This window comes from Harpia harpyja, chromosome 7 (assembly GCF_026419915.1).
Source record: "Harpia harpyja isolate bHarHar1 chromosome 7, bHarHar1 primary haplotype, whole genome shotgun sequence".
NCBI lineage: Eukaryota > Metazoa > Chordata > Aves > Accipitriformes > Accipitridae > Harpia > Harpia harpyja.
This window is the reverse complement of record NC_068946.1, coordinates 13048278-13068064: the sequence shown is the minus strand read 5'-3', so window position 1 is coordinate 13068064 and position 19787 is coordinate 13048278. Positions and strand designations below refer to the sequence as shown.

Sequence of the window (19787 nt, the reverse complement as noted above, 5' to 3'; positions counted from 1 at the left end):
GGCGCCAGGACCCGCCATGAGGTCCTGGCAGGAGGACACCTGCCCCATCTGCTTGGGTCCCCTTGAAGACCCCGCTGGCAAGGACCCGTGCTGGCATGCATTCTGCCATGCCTGCATCCAGCGCTGGGCTGCCACTGCCGTCACTGCCACCTGCCCGCTCTGCCGGCAGCCCATCGTGGTCATCCACTGCCTGCCAGTGGAGGACGACCATGCTGGGGTGGCCCTCTGTCGCCGCGGCCATTTCCATCTGTATGCGGGGCCGGGGCTGCAGCGGCAGGGGCGTCAGCAGCAGCAGCAGCGGGGCCCCGGAGGTCCCCAGTGCTGGAGATTCTCTGCTGTGCATGGGGACTGCAGCCCCCCATGCCCTGCCAGTGTGTCCAGAGCCTGCCTGGGCAGGTGGGACAGCAATGGGCGCAGCCGGCTCCGCTACTCGCCGGCAGCCAGTGAAGACCCATCATGGCTGCGGAGGGTGCAGGAGGAAGAGCCCGGCTCAGGGGACCACGCGCAGCACCTGCCCTGGCTCCGCTTCTGAGCGGGCCGGCCAGGCCCTCCCGGGGTCCCTCTGAAATAAAGCCACCGGGGATGCCGAGAGGGGCCACGCCTGGTTTCTTCCGTGCCACTTTGCTCATTGCTGCAGAACTGGGGGAGTGGGAGGGCTGTGGCCCTGGAAGTGGGGAGGGGGATGCACCCCTGGAAATGGAAGGGAAAGGGAAAGAGAAAGGGAAGGGGAAGGGGAGAGTCCCCTGGGACCCTTCCAAGCAGATCCCCAAAGGGGCCAGTGCCTGCTTTCCTGAAGGCCAGGGTGAGGAAGGAGGCTGAGATGGAGGTTTGGAGGAGACCCTCCTCTCCTCTCCTGGTCCCACACGCCCCGTGCTGTGGAGGGCTGTGATCCCGTGGGGAGGCTGTCCGGGCATGGGACAAGCGGCCCCAGCTGGGATGTGCCTTGTATTTCAGGAGTCTCTTCTTCAGGGAAACCCGGAGGTCATCCCCCCCACTCCGGGTCGTCCCCAAGATCTGTGCAGTGTCAGTGTGCCCCGAAGGGTGCCGGGCCCTCGCTGCCGCCCTGCTCCATCCCTTCCTGCAGACCAGGTGGCTGGGGAGCTCCTGGTGTTGGGGCTGAGCTGCTGCCCACACCTGCCTGCCGCCTTGGCAGACCTTGCTTCCCAGTGAGCGGACCCAAACGTTGGTGTTGAGAGTTTTGGGGGCCGCGTCTGCCCCATCAAGGGCAGCTGAGCATGGGGTGAGGCTGCTCAGGGAGACCACGGCCTCTCAGTGCCTTCTGCCCTGGAGATGGATGCAAAGACATAAATCTCACAGAGATCCGGATCGAAAAAAGCTGGCAAGCAGGAGGTGGCTCTTTGCCACTTCCCAAGGCTCCCTGTGAGCAGCATCCTCCCATCAGAGGTCCCAGGCCACACCGGGCACCCAGGTGGCCCTTTCTGTCCTTCCCCGGCACTCCAGGGGAGCAGGAGGCAGGATATTTGCGAGAGGCTTTCTGGTACCTAGAGGAGGATCCAACCCTTGCAGGGCTTTTGGCAAAATCCCCCCTTGGCCCAGCAGCTGGCAGAGCTCTGGCCCTTGCCCGCCATGCTGGCAAGGAGATGGGAGCGGGCTCGCGCACAGCTCGTGTCACAGCTCACGACATCTGTCTGCTTAACCTGAGACACATGGCGCCTCCGGCACCGGGCCACGTTCCCATGTTTCGTACTACGTCCTCATCAATATTGCAGGGTGCCGCGCTGCCGCCGGCACAGCGTAACCTGCTCTGGCACTGTGGCTGCATTGCAGGGTGGTGTCGGCTCGTGTGCCCATGAGAGCCACTCTGTGCCAGCCGTCAGCCCATGCCGGGACCGGGAAGGGATTAAGAGGCTGAATCTGTAATGGATCCTCACCGGGCAACCAGTGTTTAAAAGGCTGTGATCTGCTGCTTCTTGATTGTATTCCAGCCCCTCGATGGAATTTCTCATGTGTAACCGAGCCCCGCTAGTCCATCCTGGCCATATATAATGGATGGCGGTGGAGTGAAGGAACACAAACGTGGCTGAATGTTGGTAACAGATGTCCGGGCAGCGGTGCGGCACATCCCTCTGCTGAAGATCCCCCACTGCCGGTACCTGCCCTCTGTGCCAGCCAGTGCAAAACCCTTCCTCCATCCCCAAAAGCTGGCTTGGCCTTGTGCGGGGGCAGGCGCTGTGACCAGCTTCAGCCATTCTCCACTGGCCCGTGGAGTGGGACGAGGCTTGGAGCCAAGCCACCGAGCCTCTCTTTCCAGGACTGGCACCGGTGCCACGCACTGAGCCCCAGCGCTGCCGGTCAATGTCCCTGTCAAATATCAGCGCAATGCTCACTGCGCTCTCTGCCCTGCCCCAGCGCTGCAGCCATGGCCCCTGCCCACTCCAGGGCTGCCCAGCCCCTTCGGCCTCCCCTCCCGCCCCGTAGTGCCCATTGCTCCCCACGCGGGGACTTTGGGGGTGCAGCTGCACCCACCTTTGGGTGTTTGCCTGGGCAGGGTGGGACCTGACCCCCTGCACTCAGTGGGGGGCTCCTGGGTGGCTCCTGGCCCCGGCAGCCAGCTCAGCCCCCCACGGCAGGTAAGGCCCCACTGGGGGCTGGGGCTGCGGGCACCCCCAACCGCTGGGGAAAGCCAGGCTGTCGCCCCCCGGGGAGTGGGGCCGGGGGCATGGGGCGCCCAGAGAAGGGCTGGCGGCGACGGGGCAGCCCCAGGCTCGGTCCTTGGCTGCAGGGGCATCGTGGTGTCCTCCGGGGGAGAGGGGTCAGCGGGGGCTCTGCAGCTCCATCCCTGCATGCCTGCGAAGCCGTCCTGAGCTGAAGAATAGTGTCTGCAATAGTGTAAGTGAATTTTTGGAGACCTGGCCGGTGGCCTTCTTGGGTAACTGTGTCCCTCGCTTGTGCTTCCTTGTGCAGCATCCTGCTCCATGCTGGGCTCGTCTCCCCCTATCTGGTGGACGCCTTCTTGCCATGGCTGGATTCCTGTTTAGTTAACCTGCGGGTGACAGCTACAGCTTTCTTTGCTGAGGTAAGGCAGGGGGTGGGTAAGGAAGAGTTCGGAGGGCTTTTACCAAGATACTGCTGCTTGGGATGTCTTTTTCTGTGGGAAGATCCCTGGCGAAAGGGTCCCTGGAGCGGGGTGGCCAGGGCTGGGATCAGGTCCCCATAGCACTGCCCGTGTCATTCCGTCTCTCTCGGAAGTGTGACAGGACCCCCAACTGAGGCAGGTGCTAGAGGAGTCACTCCGCGATACCTGGCCCCAGCCAGCACCAAGGAGTTAATTAAATAAAGCTCATTACAAGATGCCTAAAGGGGAGTGTACCTTTTCTTTCCCTCATGGCACCCTCGTGGTTGGCAGGACCACATGTGGGTGACACTGAGGTTGGGGGCTGCCAGCTGTGGGGCCCCTCTCAGATCTTCCTGGGCTGGCGCCTGACAGGATCAGGCCACAAGCCTCTAGTCAACACGCAGGGCAACGTTACTCACCATTTTCCCCTTTTCAGCCAAGAACATCGGCATTGATGATGGGGGGCCCCAGCCGGGCCCTCAGGGCACAGCAGCTCCTAACCCACCCCGGCCCAGGCCCTCGCCCTGAGGCTGCACAGCAGGAACAGGCAGCAGGGGCCAAGCCCAGTGCTCTCTTCCTCAGTGCCGGCACCGGGCCTGGCCACTGGCTGCCGGGGCCCGGGGCTCGGGGCTGTGGCCGGCAGCCCCTGCCGAGGCATAGGAGCCCCCAGGTACAAGAGGGGGCCCCAGCCCCTGGCCTGCAGAGAATCAGCCTGTGGAGAGGGTCCGGGTTCGGCCTGCTGGGGCTGGTGCCCTCCCCTGCTCCCCAGCCCTGCTTTCCTGGACACAGTGTGATGCTGTGTGGTTATGGCGGATGGGCCAGGAGCAGTGAGGGGCTTCTGCAAGCAGGTTCATGGGTGCTGATGTACTGTGTTGCTCATCTTCTGTACTGCCCCTTCTACCCAAGCCTGTGGGAAGGTCCCAGGTGCAGTGGATCAGCCTGGGGCTGAGTCAGGTGGGGCCAAGACCTTGGGTGCCCCAAACAGGTATCCCCTTGTATTGGGTCTGGCTGAGATGGAGTTAATTCTCCCCATAGCAGCCCTCATAGTGCTGTGCTCTGCATTGGTAGCTAGAAAGGCGTTGATAACATACCAGTGTTTTGGCTACTGCTGAGCAGTGCTGGCACAGCATCAAGGGTGTCTCTCCAACATTTCTGACCCCCTCAACAGCAGGCTGGGGCTGGGTAAGATCTTGGGAGGGGACATAACCAGGACAGCTGACCTAAACTAACCAAACAGATATTCCATACCATATGACATCAGCTCAGATATAAAAGCTAAGTAGAGGGAGACGGAAGGGGGGCATTTTTGTCTTCCAGAGCAACCACTACGCGTACTGAAGCCCTGCTTCCCAGGAAGTGGCTAGACATCACCTGCTGATGGGAAGTAGAGAATAACATCATTTGTTTTTTCTTTGCTTTCGCGCATGACCTTTGCTTTCACTTTATTAAACTGTCCTTATCTTGACCCACGAGCCTTTTGTTATATTTTCTCCCCCCTGTCCAGCTGAGGAGGGGGAGCGATAGAGCAGCTTTGGTGAGCACCTGGCACCCAGCCAAGGCCAAGCCACCACACCCCCACTCCAGGCAAGGCGTCGGTGCCAGGACTCTGCAAAGGGAGGACAGACTCTGGAAAGGGGAGCGCCAGCCATTGGAGGGATCCATCTCTCTTCAGCCAGGTCCCACAAGAAAAGCCAATTCAGGGTGCCCAGCAAGGCCCCTCGGCCGTCGGGGAGCTCCAGTCCAATGCCAGTCTCCAAAACCGGTTTCTGTCTCAGGAGGGGTGTCAGAGAAATCCCCTTTCCCCCAGGGCTGCCCTCAGTGAAGGAATGAACCCTGCAGGCGGGGGAAGCACCCTCCTTTTTTGGAGATGGTTACCAGGGGAGCTGGCTCTGCTGCTCTTTCTTGCTGCCAGCCCTTGGTCTCAGTGACGAGCTTGAATATGTCCTGCCATGTTGGATGCAGCTCCAGCCTTTCTAGGACCCGGACTGCTTGTGGAGAAAGGTGGCTGCAACAGCAGGGAAAAGTCATCCCTCAGCCTCTGCCGGAGACCCCTTCTGCCTTTGCTCCTTGTTTAGCCTCTGCACCTGCCCCATCCCCTGTCCACCCACACTTTCACCCTGTGGTGAGTCTTAGGCCTTGGCTGTGGGGGTAACCCAGGTCATGCCCATGTTAGGAGACATTAGGTACAGTTGCTTACTGCCTTATTACATGAACAATGAATGTAGATGAACAGCAGAAAAGCCTCTGGAGACAAGCACTTCTTCAGATCTGTTACAAAGCTGTAAACTTCAAAAGCTACATACATATTGGGAAGAGTTGAAGAGACTGTTTAAAGGGAGTATGTGAAGGAGAAAAAATGGTCTGTAAAGACATACACGTCCTATGCTTTCTGCTGACTGATGTATGGTGTGCACCACTACATCAGTGATGACACCATGACACTGTGGTGCAACTGGGGAAGACCATTCCCTGGTGACCGCAGACACTTTTCATATGCGGGATTATTACTGTGTCCGTATATGGTCTGGTTATGTGAGGAGGGTCAGAAATACCAGTTCATTGTGGTATGGCAAGGGAGGGAGGGAAAAAGAAAGAGCACCAGGGCAGGTTGCTCATGTGGGCATGAGGCAGTGCTTTGTTCGGGGCCTCTAAAGATCTCTTCTGAGATGGAGATGGGGCTGTGTGTGTTTGGCATTGAGCTGAGGGATTCCTGTGAGTAAGGGGTCAACTGATAACAATGTGAAGTATCAGAATTCAGTGGTTTCCTGCATAAACAACTTCTTCTACTGTCTTTTGAAGGTACGCAATGCAGACAAGACACCGTCTGATGCCTGAAAGCTTTTATACACAACCAGGTAAAAGCCTTGTCCAGTGTCCAGAGACAACCTCACACAGCCACAGCTCCAGCCGTGTGGTGTCTGCCAGGATATCTCAGGACAGGTGCTGGAATGGGGAGGGAAAATGCTGGTGGAAGATTCCTGCTTTTTAGTAAATCTTTGTTATCATCACATTGCTTGTTTTGCTTTTTCCTCTACTGTACATTTCCTGGTACCATCACCATCATGTACTTTTTCTGGGACTTAGAAAATACTTTCCATGTATTTGTCCAGGCCTGTGAGACTTCAGCTGCTGTGCCCTCTTCTGTGGCTTACTCTGCTCCTGATTATGCCTCTTATCTATGAGGGCTTGATGCACTTCAGTATTTCTTCCTCTTTGTCTTTCTCTGCATCTGTGGGTTTTTAAATATTATTTTACACTCCTGTGCAGTGGACACCTGTTTTCCCTTCCCTGTGAATGAGCTGGGGCACTTCCTCGTCCCTGTGCGTGCTCTTCCCCGCTCTCCTTGGGTAAACAGAGAGGCTCTGTTTCCTCCCAAGTCCATACGTTCCTTCTGTGGCTCCTGGGGTCTTAAGTTTCACTTGAAGCCTTTCTCTTGCTGGTAGTGTGTGGTTTGAGATGCATCACTCCCTTTCTTGTCACTCCTTGTCCCCTGTCAGAAACAAGGGTAACATAGACATTTGGACAAGGTTTTGGAGCAAGTGTTTTCTCATGGTTATTCCTCAGAGCATTTTCCATCATGAGGCATTCCCATTGGACTCTTTTTTAGAGCTGGCCTGATCTCAGACATTGTTTCCAACTTTCTTTTCTGCTTAGTTAGGAAGCAAAGCACTGCTGGGTACAAAAGAGGGGATGCTGCTCCTGGCAAGCGCTGTTGATATCGAAGTCCCTTGCTTGATGATAGATGCTGCGAAGGGCCTGTGTACCCTCTGTGTCCTGCCTCAAACCAAACACGTGTACACGGTGGTGGAAGTCCTGCCTTTTGCTGCCCTAGAGCTTTCAACTGTTAGTGGCCTCTCAGTGGAGTCTCTCTTCTGACTCTCACTCTTCATTTTACAATGGGTCTGCACATGCGCACTCCTGTCCTGGTTTGTGGGGTAACTGCTGATCCTTTCTCATTGCATGTTCTGGAGGCTTTTCACTAAAAGAGCAGAAATGAATGGCCTGGAGAGCAACTTGAGCCCCCATTGGATAGCCTGGAGAGTGGAACCTCAGTGGTGCTGAAGGTACTTCATTCCTCAGGTTCTTGTGGGCACGGCACTTGGAATCTAACACAGGAGCTGGAGGGCTTGTCACAGGATGAATTTGGTGGGGATGAAATGCCTTTGGCTTTACTTCTTTTTTCTGCTGCTGCTTTGTGTGCTGTCTTCTGGCCTCCTAGTAAGTCCTGAACCCCTGACTTCCAGTCCATGCTCAGAAGTTCTCTCTTTTGTGTGTGTGGCTGGTTGTTTTTTTTCCAGGTGGCCTGTATGCAGCTGATCAAATCCATCCTGCTGGTGAGCTTGACTTGGGAGTTCAGGTTAGCACCGAGCTGATGCATTCAGGACTTCAACACATCCCCACGGCAAGGAACAGCCATCTTTCCTGTTTCCCCATGGAGTGTCATGGCCCCACAACAGTAGCACATCTGTTCTCAGTGTGAAAAACACAGAAATTCTCTGTTTCTAGCGGACACAAAGCAAAGCTGGTCTTCTCAGATCGGCTGCCCTCACACAGGGCAGCTGGCAGCCAGTGGTGGGGCCTGGCAGGGTGCAGCACGGAGGCCAGTTCAGCAGGGATTGTGCAGTGCACCCCATCTGCTGGGCACAGGGGAGGCCCCAAATCCCACACTCTTGCTGCAGACAGCCAACCTGGACAGCACAAGGGGAAGATAAAGGCAGCCTTGCTCCACCCTTGATGAGAGTCTGTCTAGATGTGTAATAAACACAGCTTGGCAGCTTTCTCTTCTCAGATCACAAAACAGGTCTGAAAAGGCACTTCACTCCCCATCCCGTGAGGGAGGATATACCTGGGAAAAACCTTTAAAAGTGGAGTTTTAGAAGAGGTTCAACAGAACGCAGAGACTCTGCAGCACCACAACAGCACTCCTCCTTGGCAGATGCAGCAGTCCATGTGTTAAGATCAGCACTGAGATATCCTATGCAGCAAACACCCCCATGGCCCCATGCAGCAGCCGATATCTAGGACAAGTCAGAGGCCACAGCATCTGCAATGGCCCGGGCTTCAGGCAGACAAGGCCTCCTGCATGGTCTTCCCCATCCCAGCTGAGGATGCAGATTGCAGTTGCCCAGCAAGAGGGCTGTTGGGATGCAGCCGGCAGAAACGCCCTAGCGTCCAGATGGGGAAGACATTGCGGTACGCAGTGTAACTGATGGCACATGACTTGTTGAATACCCCAGCAGACACAGGGTGTTTGCCTGGGCAGGGTGGGACCTGACCCCCTGCACTCAGTGGGGGGCTCCTGGGTGGCTCCTGGCCCCGGCAGCCAGCTCAGTCCCCCACGGCAGGTAAGGCCCCACTGGGGCTGGGGCTGCGGGCACCCCCAACCGCTGGGGAAAGCCAGGCTGTTGCCCCCTGGGGAGTGGGGCCGGGGGCATGGGGTGCCCAGAGAAGGGCTGGTGGTGACGGGGGCAGCCCCAGGCTCGGTCCTTGGCTGCAGGGGCATTGTGGTGTCCTCCGGGGGAGAGGGGTCAGCGGGGGCTCTGCAGCTCCATCCTGTCTGCTGAAGGAAACGCCTGCCAATTTGCAAAAATTTGCAACTGGCCTGTGCCGACCAATGGGAGAGGCTAGGATGCAAAGTGTAGAATTACAAGGGTAAATACTTATTGATGGGCATGAGGTGTCCCAGCCAAGCTGGGGCACCCCAAATGTGCTTTTACACAGGGGTCTTATACCGTTCAAATGATGAGGAACAACACAATCGCACTAAGCACTAACACCCATGCTACCAATTGCTAATCATGGTCAAACTTTGCAAAGCCACTCTATTTCTGCAGCATTCTTGCTCCTTGTCTATTGACCCAGGCATACCTGGAGTCAGTCTTGCTCAAGTTGTTGATCTGTGACAGCAGACGATGCTGGGAGGCTTTCAAAGATGTGTCAGAAGGGCTGGGGTGCTGGCGTTATCGCGGTTGTCCTGCAGCGTCCCATAGGCCCTTAGTGGAAGAGTTGAAGGCATATAAGAATAAATAAGAAGACCTGTTAACCTGTAACGGGGAACAGTGATCCAACTAATGCAAAGAAGGTCGTCTTGTCTGTTGGAATGTTTAGCTTTGTGGAATGAATGCTGGATTGTGGACCATAGACCACTAGGGATAACTGAGAATGGAAGAGATGCAGCAAAAGGAACTGGTAAGAGGGGACCCCAGAATGTGCAGGTGCAAACAAGTATGAAGACATATCTGTTGGCAAGTTAGAAGGCTCTTGCCTAATGGTTAGATGACTTTGGAACAACTTTTTCATGTAAAGTGGCATGAAACCAGTGGGTTGCAGTGTGGAACTTGGTTGAGAGAAGCAGTTCTGTTGTGTGATTGTCTGGAATAACAGGACTCATGATGCAGGAGGCCCTCATGGGACAGTTTCCCTTACCACCGGCTCTTAGCGATGAGCTTTATTTCATCAGGTTCCCAACTGTAGCTGTCTGTTGCCTGGGGTGGTGGTTCAGAGCTCCCCACTGTAGCAGGAAGCTGCTGAGCAATAACGCAGGGAGAGTTTATTTTCAGGAAACCTCTTGCAAACCCCACCCTACCACAAAATACAAGCAAGCCATTTCTTGACTTCCACTAAAGCTGGGGTTGAACCTGCCTTTCTAGCTGTCTGGCTACTCACAAGCATGGTGAAACCTGCTCCACAGTGCTTCCTTTTCCCCTTTTCCCTGAAAAATGGACAATACGGTCCGTTTTATGGAAAGGGTTATTAACTGTACCATAACACTGTGTATCATGTTCCTAGTTGGAGTTGTGCTTTCAGACTCTTTCTAAAGGGAAGGAAAGAAGAGTTGTAGGAGGAGGGAGGGGGACAGAAGACAGTCAGAGAAGGACAAGCTGATACTGCTCTCACCAGCTCTTGCACTGGAATTAAGAGGGGCCTCCTGGACGGAGCACCAGAGAGAGGGGTGCTTGGCTCAGCTCTTGCGCTGCTCAGTTCCTTCATCTGCAAGCCCTGCCAGAATCCTGGGACTGAGTGCTCTGGTGTGTGTGATGTTCTACAAGCTCTGCCATTACGCCTTGGACTGAGCACTTCGACGTGTGCAAGAGTCTCGGAGCCCCAACAGTACATGGAGAGTGGACTCAGTGCTGTAGGCAGTGGCCCAGAAGCCTCAACAGTACACTGCTCATGGGGGCAGTGCTCTTAGTGTTGTTCACCAAGCACTGACAGTGTCCCATCGAATGGGCATGCACCTGTGTGTGGTGGTCTACAAGCCCTGCTGGTATCCCTGGGACTGAACACTCTATGATAGGTGCAAGAAGGCTGCCATCCCTCCCAGAAAGAATGTGTTGCAGGTACTTAGTAATTGATATCAGAGCCTATAAAGAGTTTCTCCTGCCCCTCCATGCTCCATGGCCATCTTTCAGCAAGGGTAAGACTAGGACATATTCTGGGAACATGCAGCATTCCCAATTTTTGCACCAGGCTGTCAGAATCAACAACTAGGACTTACACTACAAGGAGGCTTAGATGGCTCCAGCTTTGAGACAGCAAGGGTGAGCTTGGCTATGAGTAACATGACTTGACAGCACCAATAATAGGATCTCCTCATCATTTTCCTGATATACACCAAGCCTAGCCAACACCAGACTGAGTGAGAGCATCCCAGGACCTAAAGAACATGTAAAATGAAGTACAGCAACACCTTTGAGCACCTCCACTGTTCGAGGACTAATCTTACGGCGGTCTCCTCAGTCTGTCCCCTAGAGACTGTTCTTCCAGGATTGCTCTCAGGACCTATTTATTTCCTGGGTTTGTTACTTCTCTTCAGGAACTGTGACTCCTTTTACACCATAACATCAAGTGAATGGTAATGACGTTCAGATTTGCTTATGTGCTTGTTTTTTCCAGACAGAAGAAAGACTTCTGTCTCTGCTGTCAATGCTAGAATTGGAGATGCACCAGACCAGGAAGCTGCAGTTGACAGACATCCTTGAGATCACTAAGCAAAGCATGAATGACCAGATGCCTCAGACCCAAGGAGGTTTACCATGGCATCTTCTGAGAAAAGTAATGGGTCTGCATGGCATGGCCAGAAGCATGAGCCTGAGAAATGGAAGAAGTGCTAGCATACAAACAAGTGTGGATGGAGATGACCTGGTCATTTCTGACGATCTCTTTTCTCTGGTTGAGATGGATAGGAGTGATTCCTCACACCCCCTGTTTGCATTCCTCAGACAGCTTCCTCCAGCAGGAGCTCATCTCCAAAATGGCCGTGTGTCAGTTTGCTCTCCCACTGCTGCTCCCACCCCTTGATGCCTACCAGTGAACTCTCCTGCTCTGGGCCATGAGGGGCACTGTGAAGAGGTGAAGTCTGCACCCCCTGCCAGAAGGCAGAGGGTTCAAGGAGGAGAGCTGGGTGCACATGTCCATGCCAACCATCTCCTTCATGCAGATAGGGCACTGCAGCTTCTCCAAGTCCAAGCTCCTCAACACTGTTCTCAGTCCTTCCCAGCACCACCAAAATTTCTTTGTCCACTAGGAAATGGAGTTGGGTGATGCACTGCAGGAATTTGCGGATGGGCTGGTAGAAATTTCCTGGCACTTCCCTCGCAGGAAGGAGAAGTCCAGGCTCCTCCCAGAGCCTCTTCCAGTTATGAACATTCATGGACAGTTCAGATCACACTTGGTGCAGTTTTGTTTTCTCAACAGTGTTCATAGTGAAGGTGGTGAGAGAGTATGTCTAGTCTGTCAGGCTCAACAACCAAATACTGCTTCATCATCAGTGACCAGGATGGGACCACCAAGAAAATACTGGAGGAGTGTTTTCTGAAGGAGTTTGCCCCTGCACTGAGCTTGACAAGGGCATGTCTGCTCGTAAAAACTAGTAGCACAAATGAAGCAAGATTTGATAAAGGCCTCCAGTACACAACAGCAGGCACACTCAGCAATTCCAAAGGAGAGGCAGCATTGAGAGCATGGCCGAGGTGGCATATGATCTGAAGATCTTGGTGGGCAATGATTGTGAAAAATGTCAAGACTGGAAGCAAACTGACCACAGAGATCAGTTCTGGAATAGCACATATGGGAAAGGACAAGCAGGAGACACTGCAGTTGCAGGGTGAGCTCTGGAAGGACTTGGCCAGAGTGGAGAAAGAGCTGTGCCACATGAGAAAGCTGGGAGACATTGTCACTGAAGATTACAAATCTCAGCTGACAGAGAAAATACAGAACCTATGTAGACAGCAAAACCACTATGATCTCACCCCTGGTTTGATGTAATTTATTACTACAGTAGGGTTGCATTCCACAGTGGGAAAACTTTATTTCCTGAAATAGCTGAAATTCAACTTGGATCACATTGCCAGGGAGAAGCTTTTCTAGCTGAATGCCCAATAGAAACAGGAAAATGAGCAATCAGGGAATAACCTGAAGTTGCTTATCATGCTCAATAAAGACATTTTGGAGAGCTCCTTAGGGGTGGGGCTTTTCATGTGGGAGCTGGGGCAGTTTTATAAGGCTGAATGTTCAATGGCCCAAGGAAGAGAAATGTCAGGACCAGAGATAACTTGTCCAACTCCCAGATAGAGCAGCTGACCTGAAGCTGGAAGGGATTTCTCATGGAGCTGGTGGATGGAGAAGCCTCCACCAGTGGGTGGCTGATGTGTTGGCTCAACTCCACATCAAGCTGGGGGGCAAGTCCAGGGTGCTGGTGCTAGCTGTGTTGGGGATGCAGAGCACAAGGAAATCCACTCTTCTCAACCCCATATTTGGCCTGCAGTTTCCTCTTTAACGACCTGAGCAGCTGGAAGGGCAAAGGTGGCTACACAAATCCATAGAGATTTTTTAACTCAATGGACAGAAAATAAATTTTTTTTTCTTGAGTCTTGTAAGGAATACACATGCCCTAACAGTCTCTGGATCTCTTTGGTTTACAAAGACCCAGAAGTCTAAAGAATTTGAACAGACAGAGGCATTTACCTGTCTACTAGGCATTTGATGAGTAGGTCATCTTCAAAGCCTGACAGTGACTCCTCATCACTGTATGTTGATTCATCTTTTAAACTATGATTTATAATGTCTGAAAGAGAAGAGAAGTTTGTTAGCATTCCCAGATAGTGTGAGCAGGATGTCAAGCTGCAACACCAGACCTCAAAACCAGCCACAGCTTTTGATGGCAGCCAGCAGTATGATGAAAGCTATGGAAGGGCAAAGGTAGGGTTTGAGCACAAAATGATTTATATTGCTGCTTTGGCATGCACTCTGACTTGTGCTTAATTGGAATTAGGCAGGCTAATATAAGCTAAATCTGTCCAGAAAACATGTGATGTAGATAAAGTGTAACAAGCGTGAGCAGTACAGTCAGAAGGAAGTGCTGCAGTGCAAGGCCACTCTCATCTTGATGACAATATCAATAATATATTACTGGGCCAAAGTTACTTAAGTAACCATGTCAGAAACACCAAATCTGAATACAGGTGTAACAGAACTGAGGCCATGAGAAAAAGGCAGTAGGGGTACTTGGTCTATATGGGACAAATCTGGGAAGAGAAAAGAAGGAGCAGAAGTGGCAAAAAGGTGGATGCAGGGAAAGCAGAAAGGGAGAATAAAGTGTAAAATCAGGCGGAGAAGAAAGAACAGGGGTATTTGCTGAAGCATAGAAGTGCAAATGCCTGTGGACAGTGGTGACGCTGACCTGTGCACCCAGGTGGTCTGGAACACTGGAGGGAGGGACCTCTTGGCCACCTCACCAGACTCTCCACCAAGCCTGTGTCCAAAAGACCTGGTATGGAAGGTTGGACTAGGGAGGGATGAACCTGAATGGAGGAACAGGCTTATATCTTGATACTAAGTGCAGCAGGATAGCAGATTAATGGTGTGGGTGACTTATGAGATTTCCCTATGGTAACATAACTGTGTATCCTACACGATAGACTTGGAACTCAGTATTACTTGCAGCGATATCCTGACAAAGTGATACTATGAGCAATGGTGGTGTTGATGCCTTGAATAAAGGCATGAGAAGGAAAACTTCACTGTATCGCTGTAGTGATGAACTTTTTCTTGCTTGAATAACTTTGAAATTTTGGTATGTACTAGTTAGATAAGAAAACCTTGAGCTTTGTCAATGGTATGCACTAAAGGCACCAACAGGAGGCCTTGGGGCCTGATGTGCATCAACAGACAAGAAGCCTTGGGCCCTGATGATAAGCTTTGGGTTCTGCTGAGTTTTTGTAATTAAAACTTGCCAAGGCCAGCTAACTAGGAAAAAAAGATGACTCACACTGTGTATGCCCAAAGGGGGAACACTATGTAAATGATAACATGAATATGTATATGACTAGAACAATATAAATTTTGTTTGCTGTAGGTAACGGTGTGCACAATAGGTGGAGTGATCCTCTGTGCACCCAGCGCTGCAATAAAGAATGCCTGCTTTCTAAAACTCCAAAATCAAGCCTTAGACAATTTCTTTGACCGGCTTTTTTGGTAACAGTGTGTTTATTATTAGTCAATGGAGGAATTATTAGTTTCCTAAAAGTGCGTTGCAATACAAAAGTTATGCAATAACCTTCTTGATAAGCTGCATTTCAAGTCTCACTCTAAAAGGGGATAGTTCTTCTTAGGGAGTATCATGGGGCCTTGAGCACAAGTCTTATGAGGAGCGGCTGAGGGATCTGGGGTTGTTCAGTCTAGAAAAGAGGAGGCTGAGGGGAGACCTTATCGCTCTCTACAACTACCTGAAAGGGGGTTGTAGTGAGGTGGGTGTTGGTCTCTTCTGTCAGGTGTCTGGAGATAGGACAAGAGGAAATGGCCTCAAGTTGAGGCAAGGGAGATTTAGGTTAGATATTAGGAAAAATTTTTTTACTGAGAGGGTTGTCAAACATTGGAATGGGCTGCCCAGGGAAGTGGTTGAGTCACCATCCCTGGAGGTATTCAAAAAGCAAGTGGATAGGGTACTCCAGGGCATGGTTTAGGGGGCATGGTTAATGGTTGGACTTGATGATCTTGAAGGTCTTTTCCAACCGAAATGATTCTATGATTCTATGATTCTATGTTGGGGGCCATGATCTGGTGCACCAAACAGCTCACATTTACTCCAACCCCCCAACCTTTCCCAGGTTGCCAGTGCCCAGCTCCTGGCACTGCCCTGGCTCAGCTCTGCCACCCAACTGCTTGTAGGGTGGCAGGAGAAGCCACTTCCCAAAGCCAGGATGTGACCTGACTCTTCCCCTTCTGTAGTGACAGAGGGACCCTGGAGCACACGGTCACGGGGCAGGGACCCCAGCAGGGACAGAGCCCAGAGCCTCACAAAGGGCCCAGCAAAGCCCTTTTTTTTTTGCTCTCAGATAATAGGCACACACGCTTTGCACACACGCGCGCACACAAACACAGATCCATGCACTCCACACACACAGCTCCATGTGCACAAAGATCGTGCAGGAAAAAAAGGGTTCCTAGGCACTGTACACAGGCTGATGTAAAATCTGGCTGTAAATATTCAACTTCTGGCTAGAAGAGAGCTAGGAACAAACTGCTTTGGGGAACATCAAAAACATCCATGACTTTCTCAAACTCTTCATTGCTCCATCAGAGAGTCAAGGGATGGATCACAATCTCCTAAAGACTCTTTCGCAGGCATGATGTACTTAAGAAGTGATGTACTTAAGAAGACCACAAAGGTCTTGTGACATAAGATACCCTTTGTACACACAAGGCATGCCTTGCTAACGACTGTGCCCCCGAAGAAGTGATACTGAAAAGCCAGTCGAAGAAATTCTCTAAGACTCGTTTTGGAGTTTTAGAAAGCAGGCATTCTTTATTGCAGCGCTGGGTGCATGGGGAATAATTCCACCTAGCATGCATGTCACAGCTTCAGCACAAACAGGTTATATGGAGTAACAATTACATATTAATCAGATTAGTATACATATACATAAAAATTATTGTAACTGATTATCATAGTACTGCCTACATCCGATCATGCGCAATGAAGAAATTGAGTCAAAGGGCTGCTTTTACGACCACTGACCCATTTGAGATTCTGTTGGCTGTCCTTGAAGTCTTTGTTCTTGTCCTTGTTCTTTGATCTTGAAGCTTAACGCAGTTTCAATCACATGTGGTCAGTTTCAACATTGTTCTCATCTAGCGTACAGGAACATCTAGTCGTAAGAGCAAAGAACTGCAAAACTTATGAGTAACTACCTCTACTAGTTAATTGCTTGGCTATACTTTTGTCTGTTGTTTCAATCATAATGTTAATATATGATCATTTATCGAATCTCACTTATACAGTTATCTAGCAGCAAACCAGTTTTCATAGAAGGTACAAAATACTAAAACCATAAAAATTCGAGCAAACCACACGGAACGTATGGACATATGCTATCAAAAGCATGACTCGCCTTAAAGAGCTAAGCTTGCTTCTGACTGTCAGAGTGTAGTTTTCATTTGTATAATCTGAGGTCAGATTACTGGAAGAACAATTACTTCAGAGAATGTCCTGGTTTCAGCTGGGATAGAGTTAACTGTCTTCCTAGTAGCTGGTACAGTGCTATGTTTTGAGTTCAGAACAAAGAATGTTGATAACACTGATGTTTTCAGTTGTTGCTCAGTAGTGTTTAGACTAATGTCAAGGATTTTTCAGCTTCTCATGCCCAGCCAGTGAGAAAGCTGGAGGGGCACAAGAAGTTGGCACAGGACACAGCCAGGGCACCTGACCCAAACTGGCCAACGGGGTATTCCATACCATGTGACATCCCATCCAGTATAGGAACGGGGAAGTGGGGGGCAGGGATTCACCGCTCGGGGACTGGCTGGGTGTCGGTCGGCGGGTGGTGAGCAATCGCACTGCGCATCATTTGTACATTCCAATCCTTTCATTATTGCTGTTGTCATTTTATTATTGTTATCATTATCATTATTAGTTTCTTCTTTTCTGTTCTATTAAACCGTTCTTATCTCAACCCACGGGTTTTGCTTCTTTTCCCGATTTTCTCCCCCATCCCACTGGGTGGGGGGGAGTGAGTGAGCGGCTGCGTGGTGTTTAGTTGCTGGCTGGGGTTAAACCACGACAGAGAAACAAGCCCTTTCCTCTGCAGAATGGAAGCGTGGACTTCAGTACTTGGCTAATATAATGAGTGTACTCTAGTCCAGGTAGTATTCTCCAGGTGTTGTAGCTGTAGGATTTAATAACCTATGGTACTGGCATTCCTCTGACATGATCTAAAATGGATTTTAATTTAGTGCAGAAGACTGGCAAGAGGTAATGCTGAAAATTTTAGCTAAAATTGTCAGAAAGAGTGAAGATGTAGCCTGCTCATATTCAGCTGGCTGTCGACCAACACCGCCAGATCCTTCTCCGCCAGGCAGCTTTCCAGCCACTCTTCCCAAGCCTGTAGGGTTGCATGGGGTTGTTACGAGTTGTGGCTGAGTACCTGATAGGGCAGGTGTGGGAACCTGGCTTGTGCAGGTGCTTGTGATGTCACTGCTGGCTGAGTAGCTGATTGGGCAAGCATGAGAACCTGGCTTGTGCGGGTGCTTGTGATGTCACTTGTGGCACAATTCCTGATTGGGCAGGCACAGGAACCTGGCTTGTGCAGGTGTTTATGTCACTGGTGGCAGGAATGCTCAGAGGGCACATTTTTATTCATCTGGCTTGTGTGGCTTGGGGAAGAGGAGGAGCTCTGCCAGTGGACGAACAGCCCTTTGCCAGCAGCATGTGGGGAAGCCCAGCGGCTGCTGGCTGCCAGCTGCAGGAGGTGCCTGGGCTGTGGTGGCTACGTGGTCGCATGGCTTGAGGGACAGTGATGTGGCACCTGCCCGGCCGCTGTGAGCTCACCTGGCCAGGGCCTGGGATCCTGAAAAGCGGGCCAGCGAAAGCTAGTTGGGTTGAGCTGGCCTTTGGGATAATTTGGCTCCTTCCTTTGCTACTTGCATGACTACTTTTTTCCAACCATTTATTGTTTCCTGCCTACTTCTCCTCAACTTCCATCCTCTTTCAAAGGTAATTATGATTTAACTTTCAGGACAGATCATACAGTAGGTAGATATGGGATAAAAGTATAGGTTGGTCTATATCTTCTGAGCTGTAGGCTGAGCTATTACATCTTTATAGGCTGGCCAGGGCCATGGGTAGAGTTCTATTTGCTAATTCTTATTTCTTTACCATATCCGAGGATAGGTAAGTAGGGGGGTGGCAGCATAGTCTGAGGCATTGGGCTTAGCCTTGCATGACAAGAAGCCCAGCCTGATTGATGCCATAGGAAGGGAGACAGAAAAGGAGCATGGCAAATGCAGCTGTTAAAGTAGTGGCTGAAAGCTGGTCACTCCTGCATACAAGGTGGGAAAGTGTGGGCTGAAGAGCCTGAGGGCTCTGCTGCTAATGCTGGCCACAGGTAAGCAGCAGGTCCTCTTCAAAGAAGGTGACATGCAATGCAGTCTTTCAAAAGGGCCTTGGTAATTGCTGTCAACTGGAGTCCTGTGACAGGGACAGTAAGGCCATCAGCCTGCAGCTCTGCAGCAGTTACAAGTACCACTGAAACACTTTTGATGGCAGATGCTGTTCTATGGGTTGCATTTGTTTTTTTGTTTTAAATTGTTTTATTGAGCTACAATTATTTCTTTGCAATCAGGTGATGGGATTGGCACTGATCTTCTCTTTCTGGAGCGTGTTCTGACATTCTTTGTCATGCAAAACTTTCCCCTCTGTTCCTGAGAGGAACAATGGCCACAAAGGGGAATGAATCCTGTGAGTAACAGCTTCACCAGCAGGCTTGGACTTTGTGAATCCCCAAAGGTAACAGACATGACTGGTGCTCCATCCCTGAATGTTGATGTGCTGACAACCTAGAGTGATTTTTGGGATGTTTCCTGATAGCAGCCAGACTTACCCAGGTATTTTCAATTAGACACAGGAAAACACGTTTTGTCAGTCCTCTGCCACTATATACAAGACTTTGAAAGATGACATTGCTCGTAGAAAGATCTGACATCAGTAGGGTTAGGCTAGGTACTTGCTTGTTTTCATCAGTTATGATCAGGAGTAGGGAAGACTTGACCTGATAATCCAATTCAAGACTCTATAGGGAAAGCAAGGTAGCCCAAGGCACAGAAATCAGAGTGTGGGTTTGTTGGACTTTCAGCAAAGTAAGCAGGGGAACAGACTGTTTTCCAAACCTGTTTCTTGAGCAGTAAATGTCAATGGCAGTGCTAGGCTTCCCCCGACATTTCTGTGTTAAAAGTTGTCCTGGATGCTCCTGTACAGAACTCAACTTTTTAAAATATGCTTTCATGCAACAATATTGTCTCACCTCTTTTCAAATGCCATTTCCCTGCAGTCATTGCCGAGGTAATGGCTCTGCCACAAAGGATCCCCTTTCCCCCAGAGATCTGCATGGACTGACAGCAAAGACAGAGAGCTGGAGCAGGACTCCACAACCTGGGCAATATGTGCTTCCTCAACTCTGTCCTGCAGTGCCTGACGTACACACCCCCTCTGGCCAACTACCTGCTCTCTCTTGAGCACAGCCAGTTGTATGAATACTTTTACAAACATCTCCTTGTAAATCTGTTTGTCACTTCCCAAGGATTCCCAGAATAATTTCAGCTGCTTTTACATGTTTTCTTCCCTTCTTGTAGGAGTGAACTACTAACTTCTTTCTTCTTAGGAACAGGAGAACATTTCCAGCTTGGCATGCAAGAAAAGGCCCACGAGTTCTTATGC

At 51.1% G+C, this 19787-nt stretch overlaps 1 long non-coding RNA gene across 2 annotated transcripts; it reads left to right on the top strand.

Moving 5' to 3' along the window:
- The first annotated feature begins 2913 nt into the window (after nucleotides 1-2913).
- LOC128144385 (uncharacterized) lies at nucleotides 2914-6084 on the top strand. 2 transcript variants are annotated; one of them, XR_008236062.1, is made up of 3 exons: nucleotides 2914-3037; nucleotides 4989-5198; nucleotides 5876-6084. It is a non-coding gene; the product is annotated as an uncharacterized LOC128144385 (long non-coding RNA). The 2 variants fall into 2 exon arrangements; XR_008236061.1 differs by lacking the exon at nucleotides 2914-3037 and having other exon boundaries at nucleotides 3111-5198.
- Nucleotides 6085-19787: the final 13703 nt, after the last annotated feature.